The 26,689-nt window shown below is 44.6% G+C and overlaps 1 long non-coding RNA gene across 1 annotated transcript; it reads right to left on the bottom strand.

The window, feature by feature from the left end:
* On the bottom strand, nucleotides 1–25,464 carry LOC144785595 (uncharacterized). The gene is made up of 3 exons (XR_013601979.1): nucleotides 25,358–25,464; nucleotides 4,406–4,492; nucleotides 1–707 (listed from the first exon to the last, which is right to left on the bottom strand). It is a non-coding gene; the product is annotated as an uncharacterized LOC144785595 (long non-coding RNA).
* Nucleotides 25,465–26,689: the final 1,225 nt, after the last annotated feature.

The following is a 26,689-nucleotide window of genomic DNA, read 5'->3' as shown; positions in this document are numbered from 1 at the left end:
ATTTAGTTCAATATCCGTCAGGAGCTTTAACATTTATCTGAGCATACCATATCACCAAAATACAACCCATTCAAAACATATTTAGGTTTGTGCTTGCTGCTGTTCATTTCGTTGTATCATCCCCAGTTTCAAATAGTAGAGCTGCACCATTATTTTCTCTGCATGTGTTAGATTCATACTATCTTACGGCTCCCTTTAACTTTTCTTAGTATATTATTGGGCAGGAGCCAGTCATATTCTTTAAATGGAGGGGGTCTCCAAATATGTATTCTCGTCATTTGCGAGGAACTGCGTAACATGGGTAAAGTACTAACTAACTAGGCGGTGGGGTCAAAGCTATCTAGTCATGTCAATGATGCAGGTTAATTGTCCGGGGTGGGTGGAATATAGGGCGTGCAGGGGTGGGCGGAGGTCAGCTGCCTCCTGCTGGGTTGCAGGCCATTACAGCCCTCCAAAAGTATGTTATCAGCGCTGGCTGGAGGTGAATGATATGCTAGGGCAGTGCCCATATCTTGTCTTTTATCATTCAGTGTGCTGTGGTCAAGGTGTATTAGTGACCTTTCTTGGAGACTTCCCAGCGGTGACCACCCAGGTGTTCTCTCGCCAACTCTGTTCATCCCTTGCTTAAGTATGATCATCATCCTCCTCTTCTTCTCTCTGATCTCGTTCTGGGTTTTCCCACGTCTCTAAGATCTCTCTCCAGTGCCCTGCAACAGGGGGAAAACATCATTTACAACGCATGTGTTACAACGTGTGTCATTACAACGAATGTTTTACAATGCAAAATCCATTACAACGAATGTCATAACATCGCATAATCCATTACAACGCATTCCCCAAAGTAAGGCCCAGGCGGAGTTAGAATAGTAATTGCGTTATAATGGATTTTGCAATGTAAAAAATGTGTTGTAATGACACGCGGAGTAACGCGTGCGTTGTAAAGTGTCATATTCACAATAGGGCGTTGTGTCAGCCCCCTTATTTCTTCCCTTGCCAAGACTGCCCACAGCCTCGGCCCAGTAGGTCACGTCTCGCTTCCAAGTGTCAATTGTTGGTCCAGTCACAGGCTTCCAAGTCATCGCTATTCGTCTCTAGCCAGGACTAATGCTAAGTCTAGAAAGGGAAAAGCCCCAACAGGCACACCCCAAGTGTGTGTTCCATTATGCGTCCTACCGCTGTCTCCAAGAGCTGCAAAACCTCCCCCTCAGAACTCGGAGAGCAAGGCACAGCCCTAGGTCATGTGTACAAAGACCGCATTATCATAGTTGCATCTCTGACATTTACGTGGGTTGCCCCATAAGACCTTTGAAGTTTATGAGGGGTCATATAGGTCATATGGGTACAAATAAATTGTGTATATTTCAGTCTCATATTACGTGAGACTTTTTTAGGGTATGCTGGCCCATTCCGGATCTGTGACGTCTTTACCTAGGATGGTCCCCCTCCGGTTGCGCAATTTCGTCAGAGAAGTGCAGCTGTATATAAATGAGTTATAGGGCGGTAAGATACCAGTTTCTAGAGTTCTGTCCTGCTTTTTATGGTGAGACCAGAAAAGCCTCCACGAAGGGTGGCTGGGAGGTGCCTCTAACTAAGGGCAGTCTCGTACAATATAGCCATTTTTGGTGCCAGGGTACTAGCCACACCTTCATGGAACTCTACTGGGAGGCAGTTGGTTTCAGGAGTCTTGCCTGCAGCCAGTTCTGTAAACTCCCTTTTAATGTATGACATTGTGATTGCCATATCTATCTCCTCGAGTTCCACTAGGGAAAGCTCGGGCAGGGCCACTGCCTACAAGGAGACCCTGATCTAATCTAGTCAGATAGGGGCAGTAAAAAGCCCTGTAAAAAGCAATAAATACATTGTGGATGTCCTCCTGCAAAGAAAGCTGGGTGCCATCTAAGCGATAAAGGGCAGTCATTGGGGGCTGTCTAAACTCCTTGTTGAAGAGCCATGCTAAGAGACATCCAGACCTGTCTCTGCTGAGTGTGTTGTGGGCAGCACATGCTGAATAGTCTAGACAGCGCAAGCGCTCAATCAGCACAGCCTCCTCCTCACATAGCTGACTTAGCTGGGGTCATAACATTGAATCTTTGGCAGCTTTCCAATCGGTGTCAAAGTAAACTTGTTCAACCTTGTCCAGGTCTCAATTTAAAGTTCCTCTCTCATCTGGGGTAGTATGGATACACACACCCCTGATAGTTACTTTTAAATGCACCATTTGATAAACAAAGAGGTGGTGTACCCATTGTTGGGTTCAAAGTATACTGCAATGTGTTTTCAGTGTTCCCTTAAAGGCCCGGTCTTCTAGTGTTGATGGATGGAGGCACCAGGTTGAAATAGTGGAGGGAGTTCGACCCCAGGTCAGACCTAGTAACACAGGATTATGATTCAATACTTCCCTGCCCAGATAATCTGGGGAGGAGGTAGAAGGGCAGAGGAAGGTCGAGCATCCTAGTCTATCCAAATTGATAAATAAGTTGTGGACAGGGGAATAAAAGGAGTTAAGCTTGACCCCCGGGTTATGTGTTGCCATGCATCTTGCAGGGGGTCACTGAGTGACAATGCTGTTCCGTATTTTACATTAGTTAATTAATTTATTAGGTGCATTTTATAAAGTGTTGCACAATTACTTCAGAGCACTTGGTAAGTAGAGTGTACTGTCTAATGATGTGGAGAACTTAAAAACTAGTTAGTGAGGAGTGTGCCCAGATTGAATTGTTTCATTGGGACCACCATGAAAGTTAAGTTCAATTATAGGCAATTCATAAAATTTCTGTTTTTAGATGAATTCTGAAGAGCATGCAGTTTGATTCTGATCACCCTTAGAAATTATATTACAATAATCACAAACAGAAAGGTGATGGAAGGAATGGTTGAATTGATCTCAGCCACTGGTGATCTCTTTTGCCGCATTCCAGTCTATTGTTTATCACCTACTGTTCCACTCTAGACAGAGTCCTGCCATATGCAAAACAGGTTTGATTCTGTTCAATAGGGAAGCCCAGACGTGGGTCTTGAGATTCCCACACCACAGGACTCAAGTTATCCCTTCTTGACAAGAGTTCCCATTAGAGTAGGAGCAAAACTGATTTGCATATGGCTTGTTTCTGTCTGAGGTGGCCTGATGGCCAAAAAAGATGGACTGGGATGTGGCTTGAAGTATTCAATTCAAAATTTCTTTATTCGGTATTTCAACAACACCATAAAAGTACATAATTCACACTATAAAACATTTCATTATGAAGAAGCAGAAATAAACTAATCAAATATACAGTATTTGGCAACATCCAAATTTTCTCCATTTGCAATAACAAAGATCAAATTCATTTAGTAGACCTTAATCTTTCTGCAACCCTCAAAAAATTAATCACACAAAATAATGTCAGTGGGTCTTTTGACTCCTTTAAAAAAACAAGGGCATCTCTTGCTGATCTTAAGTTAGCTTTTTTAAAAAGGTGTATTAAAAGACCGCATCTGGGTGCTTGATAAAATGGGCATAATAATACAAAATGAAGAGTATCCTGTGGAGATTGGTGATCGCAGCCACAGGGACCCTTTGACTCAACCGCATTAATGAATCCCGCAGGTTCAGATAAAATATGATGTAGCAAGTTGAGTCTAAAACGCGTTAGTAAAAACCTGTCATGGGGGTTGTAAACAAGGGAGAGATAGGGCTCCAACCCCCTAGAGGGTTTCACTGTCATGTAGGCCTGTACGGTATGCTTACTACTGTCCCTCATTTCTCGTGACCGGGTGGTGAGTTTGGAGAGCTTGTCAATTACTCTTACTTGATCTTGTTTTGTAATACTCTGTGGATTTGAAAACAGATTTCCAAATCCAATGCTTTCCAAAACCCCTTTCACGTATTTTAACCAGGGAATAGATATGCCTTTCTCACTCTTCAAGCAATCTGTAATAATCAACCGCGACAGATTGGCTTCCTGATTAACCCATAATTTTAGCCAGGCCATGAGGGATCTGTTCCTCACCCTGTCCTCCAGGTATTTACAGCCAAGTCCCTCATGTACTGTATATGATGGTACAGATTGGGGTACTTTAAGCAACCTCCTTAAATATTGAAGTAATTACCAGTGACTGAGATTAATTCAAAGCATTCCACCCACCTCTTTTTGTTTTTCTCAGTGTGATGTCTCAAGTACAAAAAGTATGTCCTGTGCTCACTGTGCCACAGTGAACAAGCTATACCTCTCTGAAGAGGTCCAGCTAAGCTGAAACTGGTCTAATGATGCCTGTGTTCCCACTTAAAGGGGACCTGGCATGACACTTCAGGATAGACTGCTCATATTGCAGTAAGACCAAAGCTGATTTTTATATGGCTGGTTCCTGTCTGAGATGGCATGGTGTGCAAACAAGGATGGACTATAATGTGACCCCAAATAGTTACCAGCAGCGGGAAGCTGATTCAAGCAATCCTTCTGAATGACTTGACCTCAATCTTGTCTCTCTTCATGCACAGGAAACTTTCTTTCATCTAGAAGAAGACGGAGTTGAGGCAAAAGTTAATGCTTTTCAGGTCTGATTGCATATATTTTAGCTAGAAGTGAATTCAGGTATATCAATTTACACCTGGAAGTTCAAATGGTATTGTTCTTGTTTCTGTACTTGGGGATACAGATAACAGTTAAATAGGGATAGGGGATAGCCCTGAGGAGCTCTACGTGGCAATGTGCTGGAGAAAGATTTGAAGGCTTTGAATCTGACAAGTTGGCTATGATTGGATAGGAATGATAAATCCATTCGAAGGTGGTATTGGACTGTTCAGCCATTTCCACAGGCCTAAACAGTAGAAGATTATAGTCAACGTTATATGTGGTTTTTGATTGGTCAAGGAATAAGAGAGTAGAGTTCTTGTTTTCATTTAAACGATGCAGTTCTATTGGTGATCGCTGGGGTTGATCAGTGCCTCTTGTATGCCTAGCACTTGACTGGTAACAATGAAGAATGTGGGTCTTTCCACATATTCCAGGAGTTGTTAGGTAACCTTCTTCCCCAGTATTTTGCTTTGAAATTTGAGGATGACAATTGAGTGATAACTTTTCAGCTCCCTCAAATCAGCTGTTTGTTTTCTCAACATTGAACTGATCAATGTTTGCTTCAGCTATTTTGGGACAATACGATGCAATAGCTAAGGCCTAATTGTGGCTGTCATGCTAATTCCAAAAGAGGGAAGGAATTGCTTCAGAAAAGCACCTGGAGATGGCTATATTTGTGGGTTTGAGGTTTTAGTACGGTTGCCTAGCATCTGCAGGTCCTCTTTTGTCATTGGCTTCACCATGCACAAAGAAGACTGTAACAGTGGGGGATTGATGGGAGGGTTAGGTATTGTGGTTGCATTCTGGCGCACAATGTGTGTCTTCTGGCTCACCTAAACAAATGCAGTGGAGACAAGTCCCTTTATATTTTTCCTGACTGATATTTCCGGCACTAACTATAGGGCCCTTCAAGAAGTTTAAGTGGGGTCCTACCTTTTTGAAGGTAGGACCTTGATTGAGCAACTTTTGACCAGTATTATATTAACACTGAGACAAAGAGCTAAATGGTTTGCTGATGCTTCATGTTGGAAGCACTAGGTTCAAATATTGTCAAGACAATTACTGGAGTTAACAGTGGCTCATTAGTGCCATATTCACAAGACAGTCCAAAAGTGGGAAATAAATCTGCTGTTGTGTGTACTGTTCATCAAGGAGAAATGTTAGCAGTAGCGGCTTTTGGTCTACTCATGTCTCTGACCTGTCTGCATAGACCAACTTGTGAGCTTGCCTAAGCACTTAGCAGGCGTTTGTTAGTAGCTGACTAGTACTATGCACAAAGCGTGGAGGAATTCTCCCACTGTGGAATTCAACCAGCTGCTGAAAAATTCAGGAGGTATCAGGTGAATGGCACATGTTGGGGAATCGTAAAAGGAGGTGAGTTAACAGAATCTTCTCCCCTCTCATCTTCTAGAGAAACTCGACATTTGTGGTGGAGATCCTATTAAAGTATAGGGAAAATGTAAACTTGTATTCAACTTGAAAAACGATAGCAAACTATTTTTATGTTAATATTAATGTCATGTAAATGTATATGTATTTATTTTAAATGTAGAACTGAACAAAAAAGTTACAGCACTATTAACTTCATTTTGAATTAAATATTTAAGTCATTTAAATATTTTAAATTAAAATAAGATTATGTTTCTGAAATGTATGTTATCATGTCACAAGCCACCTCACCCACACTCATCATGCAGCAGTCTCATAAAAGATCTCCGCCAAAGCGAGCCTTCGGGGGACCCCTTGGCATTGCAGCGCCAGCCCATCGAGGAGCACAGTCATATGATGAATCATGACATCCTCTAGGGGATGTGTGAGGGCACCATAAACAGTCTTGCTGGCCTTCTCGTTCCAATACTCTGGCTAAAGGCACTCTCCACTTTTGAGAGACCGTGACTCTCCCCTCCTTCCTTTCCTCTCAGGAACATGAGACCTATTTTAGAATTTACTGCTTCTTGATAGGAGCATGTGCTTCTGGACCATTTGAATTAACACCCTGTCCCCCCTGAACCCGTTTCCCTCCACAAGGGGTCTCCTGGTTGATACCTCTTGTCAAACATTGCCTGGCCTGCCTCTTTCATGCCGTACTTCTGCCTGCAGTTGACAAGGAATGCTTTTGATGGTGTACTGAGGTTTCCCTCCACCTCTGGTCAGGCCTCCCTCCTGTAACCCAGTCTTTTAGTGATACATAAAGATAGGCAAGTATCCACTACATAGAACACAGCAGAAAGCCTCTGAATAGTTATTATTATTATTATGCGTTCTTATATAGCGCTCGATTACCCGTAGGCATCTCGGCGCTTGCCTTGGGAACCCGTCCTGACTTTTTCCCTGTGAGATACCCGTACTGGGCATCCCCAAGGTGAAAGCCAGGCATCCTGCCGCGGGGGGGCCGTAGTGGAGATTAAGCAGCTAATGCCCAGAGCTGCAGAGTGTGAACCCGTGATTCGAGTAGGCACCGAAACGAGAATTATCGAGTCCGTGGACATTTGGGCTCAAGACCCTGCCGCGTCGGGAATTGAACCCTGGTCCCGGGTCTGACCTCTGCTTCAGGGTCTGCCTCCTCTAACCAGTGAGCCACACTTCTCCTCTGAATAGTTATACACCCCCTTTCTTTCTTTTCCTGGAGTATGCAGAAACCTACTACACATTGAGTGAATCTAATGTATGTGTCTGTGATACACATTTAGCAAACACTCACATTACATGCGTGTAATGGGCTCACTTTACCTTCTATCCTTCCAAAAGTTACGTAATGCCTTTAATACCATATCTGATAGATGAACCTCTGTAACATGTTCAATGATTTCATTGTTTAAGGTTCAGAGGTGCCCCAGAAAAGTGTGTATCTGTTTAGATTGATTAATTGTTAAAGGTGAAGAACAGAGCAAAATCCAGATAAAGAAAATTTGACAGGAGATTATTTTAAGAAGAGGGATAACCCTATTCCATTGTATTGAGCCCTGGTGTCATTTAGCTCTTCTAGGCTGCATTGAAATTGTTTTGAACATTTTATTATGGATCTATTAAATGTGCATTTGTTAAGGGTATACCTATTTTGCATGTTTAGTTATTCCTTGCCAACTGTATACAGGTACTGTTTTATTGTGTTGTCACATTGTGCTATTTTGTAGTAGGCTCTAAGAAGACCAGTGGTGCATGTGAGCCGCTGTTATAGCGGTATTGCATGGAGCTGAGAACGCCTAGCTAATATCCATGGATATGGCACAATTCTTTCAATCTACATGCAAAGAAAGAGTACAATGTGTGGCTTATTGCTGATGTTTTGGCCAACGTCGAGACTGCAAGGATGTCTGAAGACACCTTTATCACTTACTTGGCCAATATTTTAGTCCATTTAGATCCCAATAATGTGTCCCAGCATGATTCACTAGAGCTATAGTTGAAGTGGCAATTTCTTTGGCAAAAATGAGCTTTTGCGTGAATTGTCTAAGGCAACGTGGGAAAATATATAGTTTCTATGAGAGCAAACCTAAAGATTGTGGAGTAATTTCCATTTGTGTGTGTAAAAACTCAAGGGTGTTGATGGAAATGTAACGAGACATAGAGGTCTATTGAATGCTTATTGGGGAAAAATGTCAGCAAACAAGGGCTATATTTAAGATCTTATGGACCACCCAGCCTCCACAGCTACTGTTTTATGATCATTTCAATTGAAGGACAGGAGCTCTGGAGCAAAGGTTTTTAAAAAAGTTGCCAAACTTGTTTTGATGCCCAAAGAACCACAGCACTACACTTCCTAGGCCCCAGGACCTCAGAAGGAGCACTTAGAGACTGCTAGGGTGTCAGGCAGAGGGCAATAGCAAATTCCAACCCAAGTCCAGTTGCCACTGATAAGTTGGGGATCTTCACAGAATTGCCCTTTTATCTTTGTTATGCTCCTGGATATACCCAGTGGATCAGCAATATGATCCTTGATGGTCTTTCTGCCAGGTCACAGATACCAAGTGCAGCAGGTTTTGTCTGTCTGGTATCCTTTCGCAAGTCCAGCTGTATTCTGAGGGAGGCTGGGTAACAGTCCAGCGCTTGTAGTGTTCACTAGCCTGTGGGTATGGGACACCATAAAACACCCCTAGTTCCTCTCTGACCACTCTCAATAGAGGTTTTAAAGTCCTGGCCAATCTACTTGTGAAATAGTTCCTGATCGCATTATTGGCAAAATCCATATATATTTTTAAAATAGCTTTTTTAGCTCTTATAAGTAAACTCCCAGTAATATTTACAAAACATAAAACCAAAATGCTCCAGAGATTGTACTGCAGACTCATCACAGGGACAGACTAAAAGGGATTCAGTATTGTATTAGCCCAAGAGAAAGCTGAGTAGAGATTTTATGGTCCATAGTCTAAGAGTCATCTCTCTCGAGGGCTCCAAACCCCACCCAGGTACGGTACAAGCTTTGCCATGGTTTGAATAAATACATACTCTCGCAGGCTAGGTTTACTTAACTGCTCTTGTTCCCTTGAAAGCTATGCCTTTCGCAAAAAGAGTTATTTAAGGTTAGGGATATCTGCTTTAGTAAGGGACGAGGGAGATGAAAAATGCCCTCCCACCCAATAGCCTTAGCCAAACGCTTTACATAATTCAGCCACGGGATAGCAAGGCTCTTATCACATCCCAGGCAATTAAGTATAATCATTCTATTCAGGGAGGTGAACCTATTAGCCCATGATGAAACCCAAAGAACAAGTGGGGCCACCTTAATCATATCTGATACTTAACTCCTCATGGAGAAAATAATGCAGGGTCGGGGGCTGAAGGCAGAGGAGGCTTCGGCAGAAGCAGTTCTCTTCAGCCTAAATTAATGCAATCTCTTTATATCCCCACTCCCCCGCACCATACATTAGAATAGGAAGGCATTTTCGTTGATAAACCTCCAATAGGGGCTGGAGTGGTTTCTTGCCCACTCGCTGTGTGAAAAGCAAACAGAGCTCCCACTGCACGGTTAAATTGGAGACATCAATTTGCTAAGCAGGGCAGGCTAGGAGAACTCTGATCAAAAACAACCCCCAAATAGGGAGAGTCTGAGACCCTATCAATGCACCTGTTTGTAATCAGGATAGACTCTTACTTTTTTGATCTCGAGCCACATACCATATACTTGGTTTTAGCAACATTAATATCCAGATCTAGACCATTCATAAAGGTTTCAAAACAACTAATACGCGTCCTCATTTTATTGGGGGTATGGGACATTAGCACGGCATTGTCCGCTTAAAGCAAGGCTGTGATGGTTGTAGCCTTGACCATAGGCATGTCCTTCCCGGCACTTGATATGCATGTGTTCAAGCCATTCATATAGAACAAGAATCAAATTGGGGCCAGAGACATCCCTGGCGGACTCCTCATGCTAACTCAAAAAGAGTCCTTCCCCACCAGAGCCAAATCTAACGGAGGCGATAAACCCACGATGCAATGCTCAGAGAAAAATAGCCAGGTCCCCATTGAGCCCATATTCAGAAAGAATATTCCAGAGTTTAGAGAGATTGCTCTGTTGAAAGTGCTTCTGAGCTCCATAAATGATAGAAACAGCGAACCTCCCTTAGCTAAGGCATATTTATTAACGATTAACTGAAGATTAAGACATTGCTCAGTTGTGTCCAAACCAGCCGAAAAGCCGTATTATATAGACCAAATTATTTGATGAGCAGTCAACCACTCCTCAATCCTACTGATGACGACACGTCCAATTACCATCACCATGGAATCCAGGAGTGCAATTTGCCTATAACATCGTGGATCGTCCCTCTGGCCTTTTTGTAAACTGAAATGATCATGGAGCTACTCCACTAATGAGGAAGGCCACAAAGGGTTGCATTATTGAACACATTAGTAAATATGGGGGCCCAGAGCACCATATTCACCTTATAAAGGTCCATCAAGACCCCATCGGGGCCCGGTGCCTTCCTAGATGGACTTTCGTTAATCACTTTATCCACTTTGGTTAAATCAAAGTTTATGGAAAGGGGGTAAAGGTAGGAACAATCTGCTGACGTTGGATCCCCAGGCATTGCAAAAGAATAAATGGTTTTAAAGTGAGCAACCCAGTTCTCAGTACTGATCAAAGCTTTAGTGGGCCCAGGCCTATTGATAATTTTCCAAAATGCACCTGTGTCTTTGAGTTTGGTTGCTGCCATCAGGTTATCCCAAGTATCTTGCTTAATGCCACGCTTCCTGATCCTAATAGATGCTCTATAGGCAACACGGCATGCCACAACTTTAGCCTTATCCCTGGGGACAGCTATTAATGCTTCTCTGATGTTTTTATTAGCTAACCTACAAACATTATCAAACCAGCCTAGTATAGTTTTATCACTGGCCTTAACCCATCTAAGAAGGCTTTCCCTAATCTGTACATTTAGGGAGCCATAAAACCTGAGAATATCACTTGGTTGACCTGCCCCCAACAGATTGTCCATTATAAGGGATACATTGGCTTTGATCAGGGTGATATGAAACTGAGGATAGCCAACACCCCGCCACCTGAGTCGTAACCCTTTATCATGGGGGGCGAACAACCACAGGGCTGCGCTCAACAGGAGGTTCCGCATATCCAGGGAAAACCAAGGTAACCTCAATAGCAATATGGGGGCAGATGTATCAACCAATGTTTTAGTCGCAAACGCTGCGAATCGCAAAAAAACTGCGTTTGCGACTAAAAATAGAGAAATGGTATGTATGTAAGAATTCGCATCGCAATAGAAGGATATCGCAAAAATTGTGATTCCTTACGTTGCGAGAACATCTTTTCTGCGAATATATTTGTGATTTCTACTTTTGCAAGTTTTGATGTTTGCGAAATTCGCAAACCAGAAATCGCAAATTAAGAAATCGCAATGAGATGTATGAAAAATTCGCAAATTGTGAATTTGTTAAATTCGCAATTTTAGAAATCGCAATTAACACCAAGTGCATGCAGGTGGTAACCAGGATGAAAGTATAAAAAGTACCCCACAATGCAATGGAAAGTTCCAAAATGGCAGGACTATATCTGATAGCCAGGAGGCTGCGTATCCATGCCCTTGCACAGAGGAGACAGAGACAGGAGCGTATATTCAGACTGCGCATCACGCTGTTTCAGCAGACTGAAGAGGACATCTATGATAAATACAGACTTCACCCACACACCATCTTGGACCTCATAAATGAACTGTAACCTTTTTTGGAGCACACAACAGGCAGGGCACAATCAATTCCTACCCATGTGCAGGTATTGTGCTCACTGCACCTTCTGGCTTCAGGGTCTTTTCAAAGCGTCATAGCAGAGGTTGGTGGGGTGTCCCAATGTGCACTTTCACCCTTTTTTTATGCCTTTTTGTATGCAATGCTGAACAGGCTTCAACATCACATCTACTTTCCAAACACCCAACAGGCATTGCAAGAGACAAAACTGGATTTTTACCAAATTGCACGTTTTCCCCATGTGATTGGCTGCATTGATGGCACCCATATTGCCATCACACCACCGGCAGCTACAGAATATGTCTTCAGGAATAGGAAAAGCTACCATTCCCTGAACATCCAGATTGTGTGCAATGCCAAATACATAATCAATGATATTGTTGCCAAATACCCATGCAGCACACATGACTCCTTCATTTTCCAACATAGTGGGATTCATGGACGTCTGAGAGCTGGACAGTTTGGAGAGGGATACCTGCTTGGTAAATATATCTCACACATCCATCCTTCCTTACATTAGTAAATTGTCAGTGGAACATGCACTTACTCCTACTTTTCTTCCATGCAGGTGACAGTGCCTACGCAGTGCGCAACTTCATATTAACGCCATATTTAAATCCATCAAATGCAAGTGAGAGAAGATACAACAGGGCACACCAGTCAACGCGCAGCGTCATTGAACGCACATTTGGCATTTTAAAAAGCCGTTCCCGGTGCATACACAAAAGTGGAGGGGCATTGCAGTACAGTCCTGAAACATGTTGTAAGATTGTAACAAGCTGCGCAATGCTACATAACATGGCAATGAGAAAAGGCACAGACATTGAAGTGAGTGACTCAGACACATCTGATGATGATTGCATACCTCCCCCTGGCAGGGCAACAGCAGGAGTAGGATCAGCGGCTGGACGGCAGATACAGTCAGAGATAACACGAAATTACTTTTAGATAAGAAAAGTAGTCTCACAACATATCTGTGTTTTGCAGGTGCTGTGTTTAATCACACTTCACATACCTTATTTGTATGATAACCGATGACATGTTACAGCACAGTCATGGTACTGTTCCATAAAGTAAAATAAAAGACATATATGTAATCAACATAGGGGAAAGTACTGCACTGTAAAAGTTCACTTTCTACGGTGGTGGCTAGGTGCAGGGCGGTGTTCGGATTCCATGCTCTCCATTACAGGTGTAGTAGCAGCACCATGTCTGCCACTTCTGCGCTGCGTGACTTGCGATGTTGGAGTCAGATTGTTACTACTCCTGCTAGAGGTGTCCTTACTGTCTGCAGAAGCCATTAGGGTGCTGGCACCAGAGTTGGCAGTTTGTAATATTTCTACAGCACTTGTCACATGATCCAGGCCTCTGGCAATAATTTTAGTGCATTGACTCATCTCCCTCTGCATGGTGATGCTGCGCCTAGTAAAGTTTGATGTCACTGTACAGAGGCGGTTAATAGCCTTTGTGTAACTATGCATTCTTCCATGAGCACGATGAGCAGCCCTGTTTCTAGATGTCTCTGTGCGCTCCAGTGTCATGCATAATTTGTCAATTGCAGCTGCCATCGACTTCATGCCCTCACCCATGTTTTGCTGATTGTTGTTCAGTTTTGTGAGCTGTCTATTAATTGACCGAAGTGCCTTATGTTGCAGGTGCTGCACATCAAGCATGTCCTGCTCCAGTCCAGCAAATACTGTGGGTGTCTCAGGATGAACACTGCTACTCCTGGATCTCTCAACACTGTATGCTCGTGTTCTTCTTTGGGGTTGAAGTTGGCCTTGGCTCACACCAGGGACCACTGTGTACTGGCCACTGTCTCTTGCATCCCCATGAAGGTTAATATCATCCTCCAAAGGAGGCAGAGGGGCCACATGTCTGCGCTTCCTGTGCACAGTTGGAATAGACACATTGTCATCACTAGTTTCCCCTCCTGCCCCAGATCCAACATGGACTGGTGATTCATCTCCCTCTGCGAGGTCCCTTGGTGCCCTTGATTGTGCTGTGGATGTAGAGTGAGACATATGAGTTTGTGTTTTGTTCTGCAACTTGGAAGAAATAAAGCTTTCTTTTTTGAACTTCTATCAATCCTGACACTCTCATTTTGACTACCAACAACACCACAATGTGGGCCTGTGTTTCATTGCTACCAGATTAAAATTATCCTTGGTAAGACTACAACTCCCATCATGCATTTCTATATGTATGTTATGCAGTGTACCTGGACTTCAAAATTCCATGCACAATGTACATCTATCTAAACTGTGTAAATGTAAATTGATACTTGTATAGCGCACTACTCACCCGCAAGGGTCTCAAGGCGCTTGTACGAATACCGCTGTGGAACCCATCCTGGCTTTCCCTGTGAGGTGTCCACTCCTGGGCACCCCCAAGGTGGAGGCGAGGCATCCTTAGCGTTGTGGTGGCCGTTGTGAAGATTAAGCCAGCTATTGCCCAGAGTTGCAGAGTGGGACTCCATGATTGGAATAGGCACCGAGGCGAGAATTATCAGGTCCGTGGAATTTTTGAGCCCAAGACCCACCAAGGCGGGGAATTGAACCCTGGTCCCAGGCTAGACCTCTGCACCAGGGTCTGCCGCTCTAACCATTGAGCCACACTGTGTGCATGCATCACCTAGATAATTTTGACTTTCTCACATGCATCTTACCTTGAGCACTTGGAGTAGGGTCAGAGCTGTCAATATGGGACACTCCACTGACACTCTCAGGCAGGAGAGTGGCCTCCACAAGTTCTTCATGTGGTGTAGGTTGCTCTGCTGTCGAAGTACCACCTCCATTCTTGTGTGCCTCCTTTAACCTTTCAGCCACCCTTTCTTTGGATCTCTGGCGCATATCATACCATCTTTGCCTCAGTTCGTCGATTGTACGGGTGGTGACTCCCACAGCATTCACCTTTTGTTGTATATCCAGCCAGATCTTCCTCTTTCTGGATTCAGGAACTTTCAAAGCTTTTTTTCCAAAAAGCAGTTCATGGCTGCACACCATCTCCTCTATTAAGACTTCCGGCTCCTTTTCTGAAAACGTTTGTTTTCTTTTCCTCTTTTCGCAAGCCATGCCCTATGTGTGCTCTGGGACTCAATTGCAGAGCTAGCAGTTCTATTCAGCCTCCAAACACTCTCCTAACTGCCACTGGGTGTGGCTCAGGCAAGCAGGTGCAGGTGATCACTCCCTCTTCCTGGCTGTAATGTCATCAAGCTGCTCCTGCTTTGCAGATTCCCGTTTTTTGCGATTTCTTAATTTGCGAATTTCACAATTTAAGAAATCGCAAGGGATTCTGAGAATTTTTTGCGATTTTTAAGGAATCGCTAAAAAATCGCTATTTTTTACATACATCCTGTTTTGCGAATCTGCAACTGCGAATCGCAAAATTTCGCAAATACAGAATCGCAAAACGAAATCTTGATACATCTGCCCCATGGTCACTAATTACCTTTGTAGGAACTGAGTATGACTGAATAGGGAGTGATAAAAATGTAATCAATAATGGATCCTTGACCCTACCTGTAAAGGTAGGATTGATAAGATCAGTGTATCCTCTTAACTCCATCCCAATATGCAGCCCTGCTTCGAGTAAAAACTTCAGCAGCTTGCCACCCAATTCATGTTCCCCGAAGCACAGATTTCCCAAGGCCCATGAAAAGGGTTACATACAGTAACCATTAAAACCTATTTTAGCATTAAAATCACCTCCAATTAAAATATTAAAATCACATGAAGCATGTAAAAGCATTTCCCTTAGACACTGTACTGCAAAAACCAGAACCCCAGATTACATGGAGAATAATTAGGACCTCCAGATTTGTAAAAAAGACAGAAACTAAAAGAGCATTGGAGGACAACCAACAATATCTGTATACACAGATGTGTAATGTGGACTGGGTATACCCGGCATTACATGTCATACAAATCAAAATAGCCAAATCCCCACTGGCCCTACCCATGGGCGATATCTGAGTTGGGACCGAGAAGCTCTAAAAACCATCCCAAGTGGGGAAGTCCAGACACCAGGTCTCTTGTAAGAGAATAAAACCAAAACCAGCTATATAGCTGATCCAATTTAAGTCAGCAAGTTTGGATGTTATCCCGGCAACATTCCAACTAATCAGTTTAACTTTTCCATTGGAGTAAACTGCTCCTGAGGAAAATCTATGTAATGGCATATCAGTGCTTAAAGTAACTCTGTTCAGGGCACCTCTCTCATCACCACACAGATTGTATATCCCAGTTCTCTCAGGCAATCCGATAGAGTCCAACATGTCAGGCTTCAGTGGATCCTTAGAATTATCCACACTCCTGGAGGAAACAGCCTTAGCGGGCGGTGACCATGGTTCATCAATTCAATTCAATATCAGCTTTATTCGAGTTACACTCATAAAAGCAAACAGTAAAAAAGAATAACTGTCTCCTGGACTGCACATTAAAAAATGTTAAAACTAGTAAATATATACATTCTAAAAGATCATGGTAAAAAGACATTGTACACAATAAAAGATTTAAAAAGCATCACGGTACAATTAACCCCTTCGACGCTCATGACGAGCTGGGCTCGTCATGAGGTAGCCTCCCAGCACGCTCATGACGAGCCCAGCTCGTCATGTATAATGGGTTTTTTTAAAAACAAGCACAGGGGCAGAATTTCGCTAGCGCTCATGTGGTTAAAGTACATTACTGTAAGATTCACCCTTGGAGCCTATTTCCAGCTTCGTGCTCAGCCTAAAAAACACAAAATGATCACAACATGGGCTTCTGCCTTAGAGCCCAAGCCCACCCCAGATATTTGGCTACCGCCATCGAAATTAATGGCAAAGTGCTGGTGCATATTATTCTTAATGCTACTGCACTGCTTTTTGTACCTATAGTTCTAAACATTGGGGTAAGCCAGACTCCTCTGGGACATTTATAGGCAGGGCAAGTGAACATAAAATGGGCAACTGTTTCCGGGTGTCTCTGGCAAGCCGGGCAAGTGTCCACACTTGCCCCAGCCCGCCTTCCAGTAAAGGATTTTAGTGGCAGTGATCCAGCTCTAAGCTGGAAGTAAAGCTTCCTGTCACCGGGTTTAGTGATGGAATCCCAGTATGGTTCTAATTTAGGAATAACGTTTGCCTCTAAGAAACACCCCGTGGTTCCAGAGAAATCTACGTTACTCCAAACACGGAACGCCACCCAATCCCAATAGATCTCATTTAATGACTGTTTTGATGGGAACAACGCAGCCACAGAATCTTTCCAGAGCCCTCGCATACCCATTGCCGTCAGGGTCTCACAAAGTTTTTTAGCCAGCCAATCTTATGGTAGACATCCAATTTAATGACGTTCATAAGGCCTTCGGCATAGTGTGAGAGCTCCGGCGTGGTCCAAATTCTTCACCAGTATAGAACAGGGCGTAGCCTCGCTATATCTGCAACAGCCCTTCTTCCCAAGTCGTACCTTAATGGGTTCAGTGGAGTACTCTGCGGAAGACCAGTAACATTTCTCAGGAATCTATTTTCAGAAAGAGACAGCGGACTCAATTTTTCGAAGCCCCACAGCTCAGCGCCGTAGAGCGCTGAGCTCAGAGCTTTTGCTTCGTAGACCTGCAGCACTGCCTTAATTGGCTTGGTTGTCGACTTTCTGTGTTCCAGGTTCAAGACCCCCAAGACTTAATGGTGTTTTAGGGCAGCCATACTTATATGTTTGTCCCATTTGCTGCCTTTTTCTATATGCATACCCAGGTACACAAAATCGTTGACCCTTTCCAAAACTTGCCCACTCATGTAGAACTTCCCTCTAAAGTTTGAGTGTGGGTTGAATACCATAAGCTTGGATTTTGCCACATTAACCTCCAAGCCGTGGTCATAACAGAATTCCTCGAACACTACCAGAGCACGTTGTAATCCACTTTGAGTTTTAGATACAATGAGCGTGTCGTCCGCAAACAATAGCAATGGCGTCCTGACTCCTGCCAACTTAGGTGCATCTGTGTTTACTGATGCCATGCGGTCCACCACTCCATTGACATCCAACGAGAAGAGTGTAGGGGCCATTGCGCAGCATTGGGGCACTCCACGTTCGACCGGAAATTTAAAAGTAACATTCCCCTGGCCACCCCACTGGATTTTAGCATAATTGGCCTCGTGGAGCCTCATTACCAGGGTCAGGATTTCATCTGGCATACCCAGTTTATTTAATACTGCCCATAACTTGGAACGTGGGACAAGATCGAAAGCGGCACGTAAATCCACGAATGCCGCATGAATACTGCCCTTACCCAGAAGCACCGTCTTCCAATGGAGTAACATAAATCGGAAGACCTGGTCAATTGTGCTGGTGAATTTACGGAAGCCCGCTTGGAAGGTGGACAATCTGTTGTTTTCTTTCACCCAATCCAATATTTTGTTTAGGGTCATCCTCCCAACCACCTTTTGGATTGTGTCTATGAGGCTAATGGGCCTGTAATTGCCAGGCTGCGTTATGTCCCCTTTTTTTGTAGCCAGGAATTATTACAGCGCCCCCCTATGATTTCGGAACTGGAGCTCCCTGGGCCACCGCATTGGCCAACAATGTAATGTACATGGCCCAACGTTCTTTCTTTATCATGCAAGAAGACATCCGAAGGAACCCCATCGGGGCCTGGTGCTCTCCCCCCTCAGAGAATTAAGAGCAATCAGAGCATTATTGTCATCAAAAGGGGCATACAAGTATACAACATTCTTTACAACTTCCACAGGAATATCATTGAGGTTCATCAATCCAGCTCGTTGAGGCCCTCTAAAGGGGAAAACCTGTTATGACAATAGATGATCAGTTCATCTCTGTGTGAGGCAACTTTGGAGTGTTCGGAAGGTGGCTGGTTCATATCCACTTTCAAATGCCTATAGAAAATACCCAATGGCAATACATTGATTGCCATGTTACATAACTGTTGTTCTTTATGTCACAAAATCTGTTTAGTAAGAATTGGGTATCTAAAGTTAATGATGACACAGTCGCCAGAGGTTGATATTTCTAAGGAGCCATTCCAGGCCACACGCCTCACCATCATGATGTTACAATAATCCTTCAAGGAAAAGTTGGAGTAGGTGACAAACTGAGGGGATACTTTGTTTCTGAGTTGTTTGAAAGTCTCTGATTGCGAATTATCCAGATGACCACAAATGGGCAGGACTCCAGAGGTAAACTGACATATGAACAAACTTGCCTTTGATCAGGAATAAAGTTCTGGCTTGGTTCATAGAGATAGACACCATGACTCCACCTCTGCCCCCTGTTGAGCTCTCCCAGGGAGTTAACAGGGATAGGCCTTTCGGGAAGAGCCCCAGGGACAGAGGGTGGTCATGTGCCAGATACGTCAGGGCCATAGGGAGGCCTCACACCCCGAGAAGAAGATATAGGTGGGGGTAGCATCGAGGCAAAAGGAAGAATTGGAGATGCTTTTAGCAACGAAGAGTCAGCCCAGGACCCCAATACACTACTGAACTTGGAGATTTCAGCATCAATGTTCTCTAATCTGTCAAGAAAAGGTGCTCAAGCAAGTTTTCAAGGTATCTGTGAAATGGGTCAAGAGAGCGACCCAAGTAGGTAAATCCAAAGGGTCCTACTGGCCCCTACCCAAGACCATGGAAGTGCCTGACTTAGCATTATTTGCCTCAGCCACTCTGGTGATGGTCACGTTTAAATTTTTCCTCTCACGTTTGGGAGCGAGGTTGCAAACAAGGAGCAGCTCCTGTGCTGCAGGGACCCTAGCTGGCTGGCTGGAATATTGAACATCTGTGTCTGTAGACCCTGGCAAGGCTGTGCATGTGTCAGGGATTAAGTTAGATATATCTCCCAGGATGGAGATTGAGGGATCTATTTGATCCAAAGATAGGCGACTCTCTGCCAAATCTATTTCTTTGTTGATGAGCCCCACGGCCTAGTCAGACAATTGTCAATAGTTGTACCGTTATTAGACACCACTGATATTGAAAAAGAGGTTTTCGGCTTCCTCATCATTAAATCCAAAAGTAGACTCTGCACCACACTCTTGGTAAGCAAGGCAATGAAAGTAAATCAAGAATGAACTCAACTTACTAAAAAGACTCTTGTCAGCCCCTCCTCAAAACTCACAGAGAGCAGGCCCAGCCTAGCCTGTTACATCTGCGGACCGGTGCAGACGGGCCCGCCGGTGGCCCAGGCTTTGCCCAGGCGGGCACCGCTGAGCTGGGTTGTAGCGAGCGCTTCGTAGCATGATATGAGGTCAGCCCTGCCCCCTGGCTTCCGAGGCTCGTTGGTGCGTGCCTAGTGCTGTGGTTTTTAGGTCTCGCCTGTCGATGCGCATGCGCATCGAGCTTGCGAGACTATTGCGGCTTAAACAGAGCTTACCGAGATCAGGCGATTCCCAGGCGATTTCTTCCAGTGCACGTGAAAGCGCGTGCACAATGCCACCAGCCGCTTGCCTCGCATTACCACATCAAAGGCAAGGCGGCCTCGTCTCAGGCCCCTGCTGCTTCACACCCTCATGCCGCTCTCCCCGCTCCGCCCCCTCCCCTGCCCGCCGTGTCCACTTCACTTTGACGGCCGCAGGCCGTCTCTCGTGTTTCTGCTTGTTTCCTTTTCTCTCTCGGGTCCTAATCCCCGACCATTACAAGCCTCGCATATGTAGTGTTTATCGACTACCATTATAAAGATCCTGCACGCAGCAGTCTCTTCGGGGACATGAGCAGCTAAGAGGCTCCCTCTATTGCAACCTTTCAAGAGCTTGCCGTCGGTTTTGAATTTGCTGGGTCCTTTACATTGTGGCTGCTGCTTGTTGATAAGCATTGTCCCTGTAGTGCAACATTGCAGCTCCTCCCTGCTGCTTGGTATTGGTTCGGGCCGCTTTCCTTTGCTTGCGGGTCGTCTCATTAATTTATGTTTCTGAGGCTCTCACCACAGCCTTGAAGCCCTTCCTCAGTTGCCTGTTCTGCAGGCTTCGTTTAAATCGTTTAGCCTTTGTTTACCACATAACCCGAAAGGGGGCATGGGCTTCTTGTTGAGCTGTTTGGACCGTAGAGTTCAGAAGGGTTGAACTTGCAGAGTGCGCGCTTTGGCCCAGACTGCCAGTCTGCAACGAGTGAGGCTTGTGCTCTTGTAAGCTTCTGAACTGGATGCACCAGCCACGCTTTTATTTGGCGGTTTTCTTTCAACCACAGGACTTAAAGATTTCTTGTTTTTTTTTCTCAACGCCCGTCTTTGTTACTGTGCCCTTCTTTATGCCTGTGACCCGTCTCACATTTTATATCCCTTCTAGTTCACATTGTCTTTTCTTTTGTTCTGTGCCTCTTCCTTCACCTACTCGGCGCACAAACATGTTTTCTTATTGAAATTGACAACACAGGCGCCGTCAAAGTTTGCGTGCCGAGTACACAACAAAAGAAATGTGCGAGTGCGCCATATCAAAGCGGAAGCATCCATCAGCTGCTCCCGGCAGCTGCTTTCGCCTCTTTCACATAGTACCCCGGCCATGAGGAGGGAAAGGAAGGATCCGTCACTGTTAACATCCCTGTGGCTCGGGTGAGGAAATCAGTCCCTATTTTAATAACTGTAGAAGGCTTTAAAACGTGTGTGTTTGCTTAATTAGCGCTTGTGTTCTCAGCGGATCGGCGTTAACTGCTTTAAACTAATGAGGATCATCTGAAATCCCAACCGCTTGCAGCTTGTTTTCAGCCTATCCTCGGCCCTCCCCCCAGCCCCTCTAGCCTGGTTTACTCTATCGGCAACCAAACACAGCAGTTCCTAATTCACCCCTGCCATTGCTGCTCCTTCTCGTGTTGGTTTCATTCCTCCCCTGCCTCCTCCCAGCTGTTTCTGATTGCTTTACCACCCCCTGGCACACCACTCCACTTTTTGTCTTGCTTTAATTACCCCAACATTCCTCCCTCGTGTTTCTTGTTTCCAGCATCTGTAGATATTTCCTCTTTTAAAAACACTTCCTCCCTGCTCTACAGTCAGACAGACACTCCGTGCTTCCTGGGACCCTTTCCTAAGGTTTGATTTTTTTTCCCTCTTGCAGGCTGCAATAATTATTTCTAAATGTTATTTGAGTACGGTAAATGTAAATTTAAACACTCTAAGATAAACAGCGTTTCACATTGCAAAAACGCAAACAGAGAAACAGTCCGTCCAAAGAATCGTTGAGTTTGGGGCCAGATACATTTTCTAATATATAATTACTTTCAGGCAATTTATCTTTACACAGCACCCATATTTGCATTATCTCATGAGTTCAATTGAGTAATTTAATCAATACTGGCGGTCAGTTCACCTGCTTAATTATAGCAGCCTTTGTCGTCCCCCTCGCTAATTTTTAAACGTTTATCCTTAGAGCTTGGAGAGTTTTCACTGAGAAATGGAGCATTACTTGCTACAAAATGGTTACAGAAAAAGTGACATGCAGTCTGTGTCGGTTTTCTATTGCGCTACTTTTAAATCTGGGTCTTTATAACCCTATTGTTGACCCTAAATAGGAAAATCCCATATTAATGTCCTTGTTGTATCGGCTTCAGCTGGTGTCCATGGAATTCTCTGGTGTTGCATGTCACCAGCAAATTTTCCACGATTTGTGTCAATGGCCATATAACATGTAATGCCAGACAACTGAAATGCTACATTGGATTATGTGAAAACAGTTTTAAATATGCCCCACTTTGTGTAATTCCTGCAAATCTTGGCAAAAGGAGGCTAAACAGTTTAATTCAAACATATGCGTGAATATTGAGTAAGACCAGGTCCTGAAAACTGACATCCATGCGCAGGTGTGTTACATACAGAGAAAACAATAAATCTTTTTTGAACTGATCTTATGAATATAACAAAGATGCAGTGGCCTCACTTCTCCTTCTTCCACTGTTAACACAGGACTCATCATAAAGCTTTTCCAGTTTATAGCTGCAGATTCAAGAAACAATCCAAACAAGAAACGGAATATATTCGACAACACTTTGCCTTCTGTCAGCAGAAACATTAATTATCCAGTGCGGTTCTCCATGTCTAAGTAACTCACTGCATCCGCACAAAGCTGAGGTCCTACGAGCAATGGGCATTAACTGCCATCGCACTACCTCACTCTCTCTATCTACCTCACTAACTCACTCTCTCTCACAACCTCACTCTCCCTCACTACCTCACTATCTCTCTCTCTCTCTCTCACTACCTCACTCTCTCTCTTTCTATCTCTCTCTCACACACACTCTCTCACACACACTCTCTGTCACACACACTCTCTCTCACACACACTCTCTCACACACACACTCTCTCTCTCTCTCACACACACACACACACTCTCTCTCACACACACACACACTCTCTCACACACCCACTCTCTCTCACACACACACTCTCTCACACACACACTCTCTCTCTCACACACACTCTCTCTCACACACACTCTCTCTCTCACACACACACTCTCTCTCTCACACACTCTCACATACACACACACTCTCTCTCACACACACACACACTCTCTCTCACACACAGTACAGCCTTCTACCGCCACCACTCTACCACTCTCTCCACCATCACTCTACCACTCTATCCGCCACCACTCTATGTGCCACCACCCTATCCACCACTCTATGCACTGTACGCCACTCACACACGCAACGCCACTCACACACGCAACGCCACTCACACACGCAATGCCACTCACTCACGCAATGCCACTCACGCAATGCCACTCACACACGCAACGCCACTCACACACGCAACGCCACTCACACACGCAACGCCACTCACACACGCAACGCCACTCACACACGCAACGCCACTCACACACGCAACGCCACTCACACACGCAACGCCACTCACACACACACAACGCCACTCACACACACGCAACGCCACTCACACACACGCAACGCCACTCACCCATGCAACGCCACTCACCCACGCAACGCCACTCACCCACGCAACGCCACTCACCCACGCAACGCCACTCATCCATTTGCAAAACAAAAAAGGTCAAACTCTTCTATTGCGAGACCTATTGCATTTTCAATGCTTGTTGGTACTTGGAGTTTCTTCCAGTGACTTGCAGTCTCGGTAGTGCTTGAGAATCCCTCTCTGCTGTGGCCAATCCTGCCCAGAGCAGGCACTGTTCCCACAAAAAACCCAGAAAAATAAGTCTTGTATTGTACATCTTAACAAACTTTGCACTGTAAAAGTTAAGTTTTATGAGGCCACAGTTGCTGAAGTTGAGTTAAGGAATGTGAGCTGATTGTGCTGTTTTTCACATTACAATAGGGTATATAATAGTATACTGATAAATCTCACAGTATTAATTCTTCCTTCTGGCAAAGTCACTGTTGTCTGATACAATAAAAGCAAGCATTTGCAATGCAATAGGTCTCGCATTTATGCAAGTTTGAGCTATTGACATTGCAAATAACAATACCTTTTATTTTTATTTTCGTTTTTACACATAAGTAAAAGGCATTGTCATTTACATTGCCAATAGCTGAAACTCGCGTAAATGCAAAACCTATTGCATTGCAAATGCTTGTGTGTTTTCTGGCAACCAGTGACACATCAGATGCCGTCGGCTTTGCACCATGTAGACCAAATTTAGCCTTGGCATTTGAAGTTCTTCTCTCCACTATGACCCTTTTCACCAATTTATTGGAATCCTCCTTTTAAAAGGTTAATTTCCACAGTGATCTTAATGTGTGATTAGACAGCAAGTACTGTCACTGGTGCACTGCTTTAATGCACTAAAGGGTATTCACATAACTCTTCTGTTCAGAGGTAATCATTTTGTCTACCACATATGGATGAAACAAAGAAGGGACTTAAACTACCGAGCTATCCTACGATACTGTGACGCTGTGCTCACCTTTTCAGACAGGATTCTTCCAGTGACTCTATCAGAGTAGGTTCAGCAGTACTCATTTCATCTGCCACATAAGGAAGAAACAAGGAAGTGGACTTGCAGACGCTGTGCGCATCTCAACAGCAGCGACATAACCCACCGAGCCGTCCTACCATCTTGTGTTGTTGTTCTTCCTTTTCAGACTCCAGTCGTCCAGTGTCTATCCGTCCTCAACATTTATTCTTGGAGCTAGAGTATATATTGGACGCTCCTTCTGCTCTGTAGGTGACTGCGGCCTGCTTTTCCTAAAACCAGCTGGTGTTTTCCACTTGTGGGGTCAGTTTATTGGGAGCAGGCCATGTGAATATCTTAATAACGCAGAGAAATAGTTGGCTATAAAAATTCATGTTATTAAAAAAATGTTTTATTACATCCCCTCTTTAGATCACGTGTGTGGTGTACCACTGAAAGCACATGTGGTCGGACTGACTTTAAGTGTCATGACGCACGCCTGAAGCCAACCGTCGGTAAACTGTCACCATGGATGTGAGGTCGGGCGGTTGCAAATGGTACCACGCCTTCTCTGACTGGAGAAAAATTCAGCAATTTCCATTGATATCTGGCATTTGTGTAGCGCGCAGCTGCCAGTGGTGGGGCGTCGCGGCACTGACACAGCAGCATGTAAGCAAAGCATGTCGTCGTCGTGCCTGCAGCAGGAGAACCTCAACAAATAACAAGCTGTCGCCATTGCGCGAATTAAAAACAAAGTGCTTACCCACTAATTGAAGGAGACTATAACTCCGCAAGTAAACAATCCCGTCATGATGGACAGTCCCAAAAGGAGACAGGGCGGTAAGAAGGAGGGACTAAGAAGCCTCATTATCAATCAGAAGCCAGCATTTACCATGGACGATGACGCCAACCAATGAAAAATATGGGCGGGGCTTCCACACCACTTCTAAAAAATACCCTAATACGGCATGCCTCGCAAAGTGAGCAGAGCATGCGCACTGCAACGCTAGGTGAAACCTAAAAACAACTGCATGTGAGCAGTCTGTCACAGTGTAGCAAAATAAGTCACCCCAGAAAATCTTTGTCTGCATACAGTAGAAAATCTGAACTAAAATCAATATGGATTCCACTTTCCTCCTACCTGTAAATGCCAAATGCAAACTTCATGCTACTGGGTGGATCTGTTCCTGTAGTATGACCTCAACATTAAGCAACTCACTTTTATCATTTTGGAGGAGCAGTGTATATTCTTTACATTTTGTGTGGGTAATGCATACTAAGCATTCGAGAGGAGTGCTTACACATATTAATATGGGAGGCATTGCCCATGCTTTATCTTTCAAAATTTAGTGCAATCAGTTTACTTTTTTAAAAAGGTCCTACTCACTTCTTTAGCACAATGCGCTTTTTCTCAGGTATCGACTTTTTAGAGTGTGACCAGCTCAGGCTGCTAATGGTGCTTGGTGAATACTGAGGAAGGTGGTGAATAAATCTACATATAAACTACCATCCTGACTAGGCGCCCCCCTCGCCTAGAGGAGGGGCGCTGTTAGTCGCGCCATGAAACCGAGCTCCAGATGGAGGGGGTGGTTGCAGTGTCTGATTTCGTGATGACGTGTGGGTACACGTATCGAAACCGAAACTTATGGCATTTAGGTTCTTAAGGCGGCGTCCCTCGTGTCTCCTCCACTTTGTCTCCTTGGACGACCCAGGGAAGCCGCAAGAGCATGGGAAACCACCCACCCACCCGGCAGAAGAGCAAGGCGAAGGGCGGAGCGCTGCCAGTTAACACAAAAGGGGGCATGCGCAGCAATTGAGGTTCAGCGACTGGATGCACCCCAAGAGGGTGTATGATGGAGCTGTGTAGTGGATAGGCGGGGAGGGGACTGACCTGCTGGTGGTCCTGGACTCTACAGCCGAGGGAAGGCGCGGGGAGGGGACTGACCTGCCGGTGGTCCTGTCTTTACTGCCATATCCCGCTAAGTAAAGTCTGTGTGGACTCTTTGGGAGGCGGCCTGTGTTCAGGTACATCGGTGGCCCGGTGCGCTATGGGGTGGCCAGTATTTCAAGCAATGCAATGTTTGCTGTAGCGCGT

Source organism: Lissotriton helveticus, chromosome 10 (genome assembly GCF_964261635.1).
Source record: "Lissotriton helveticus chromosome 10, aLisHel1.1, whole genome shotgun sequence".
NCBI classification, from domain to species: domain Eukaryota; kingdom Metazoa; phylum Chordata; class Amphibia; order Caudata; family Salamandridae; genus Lissotriton; species Lissotriton helveticus.
Note: the sequence above shows the minus strand (reverse complement) of the source record. Positions and strands in the feature narration are given on the sequence as shown.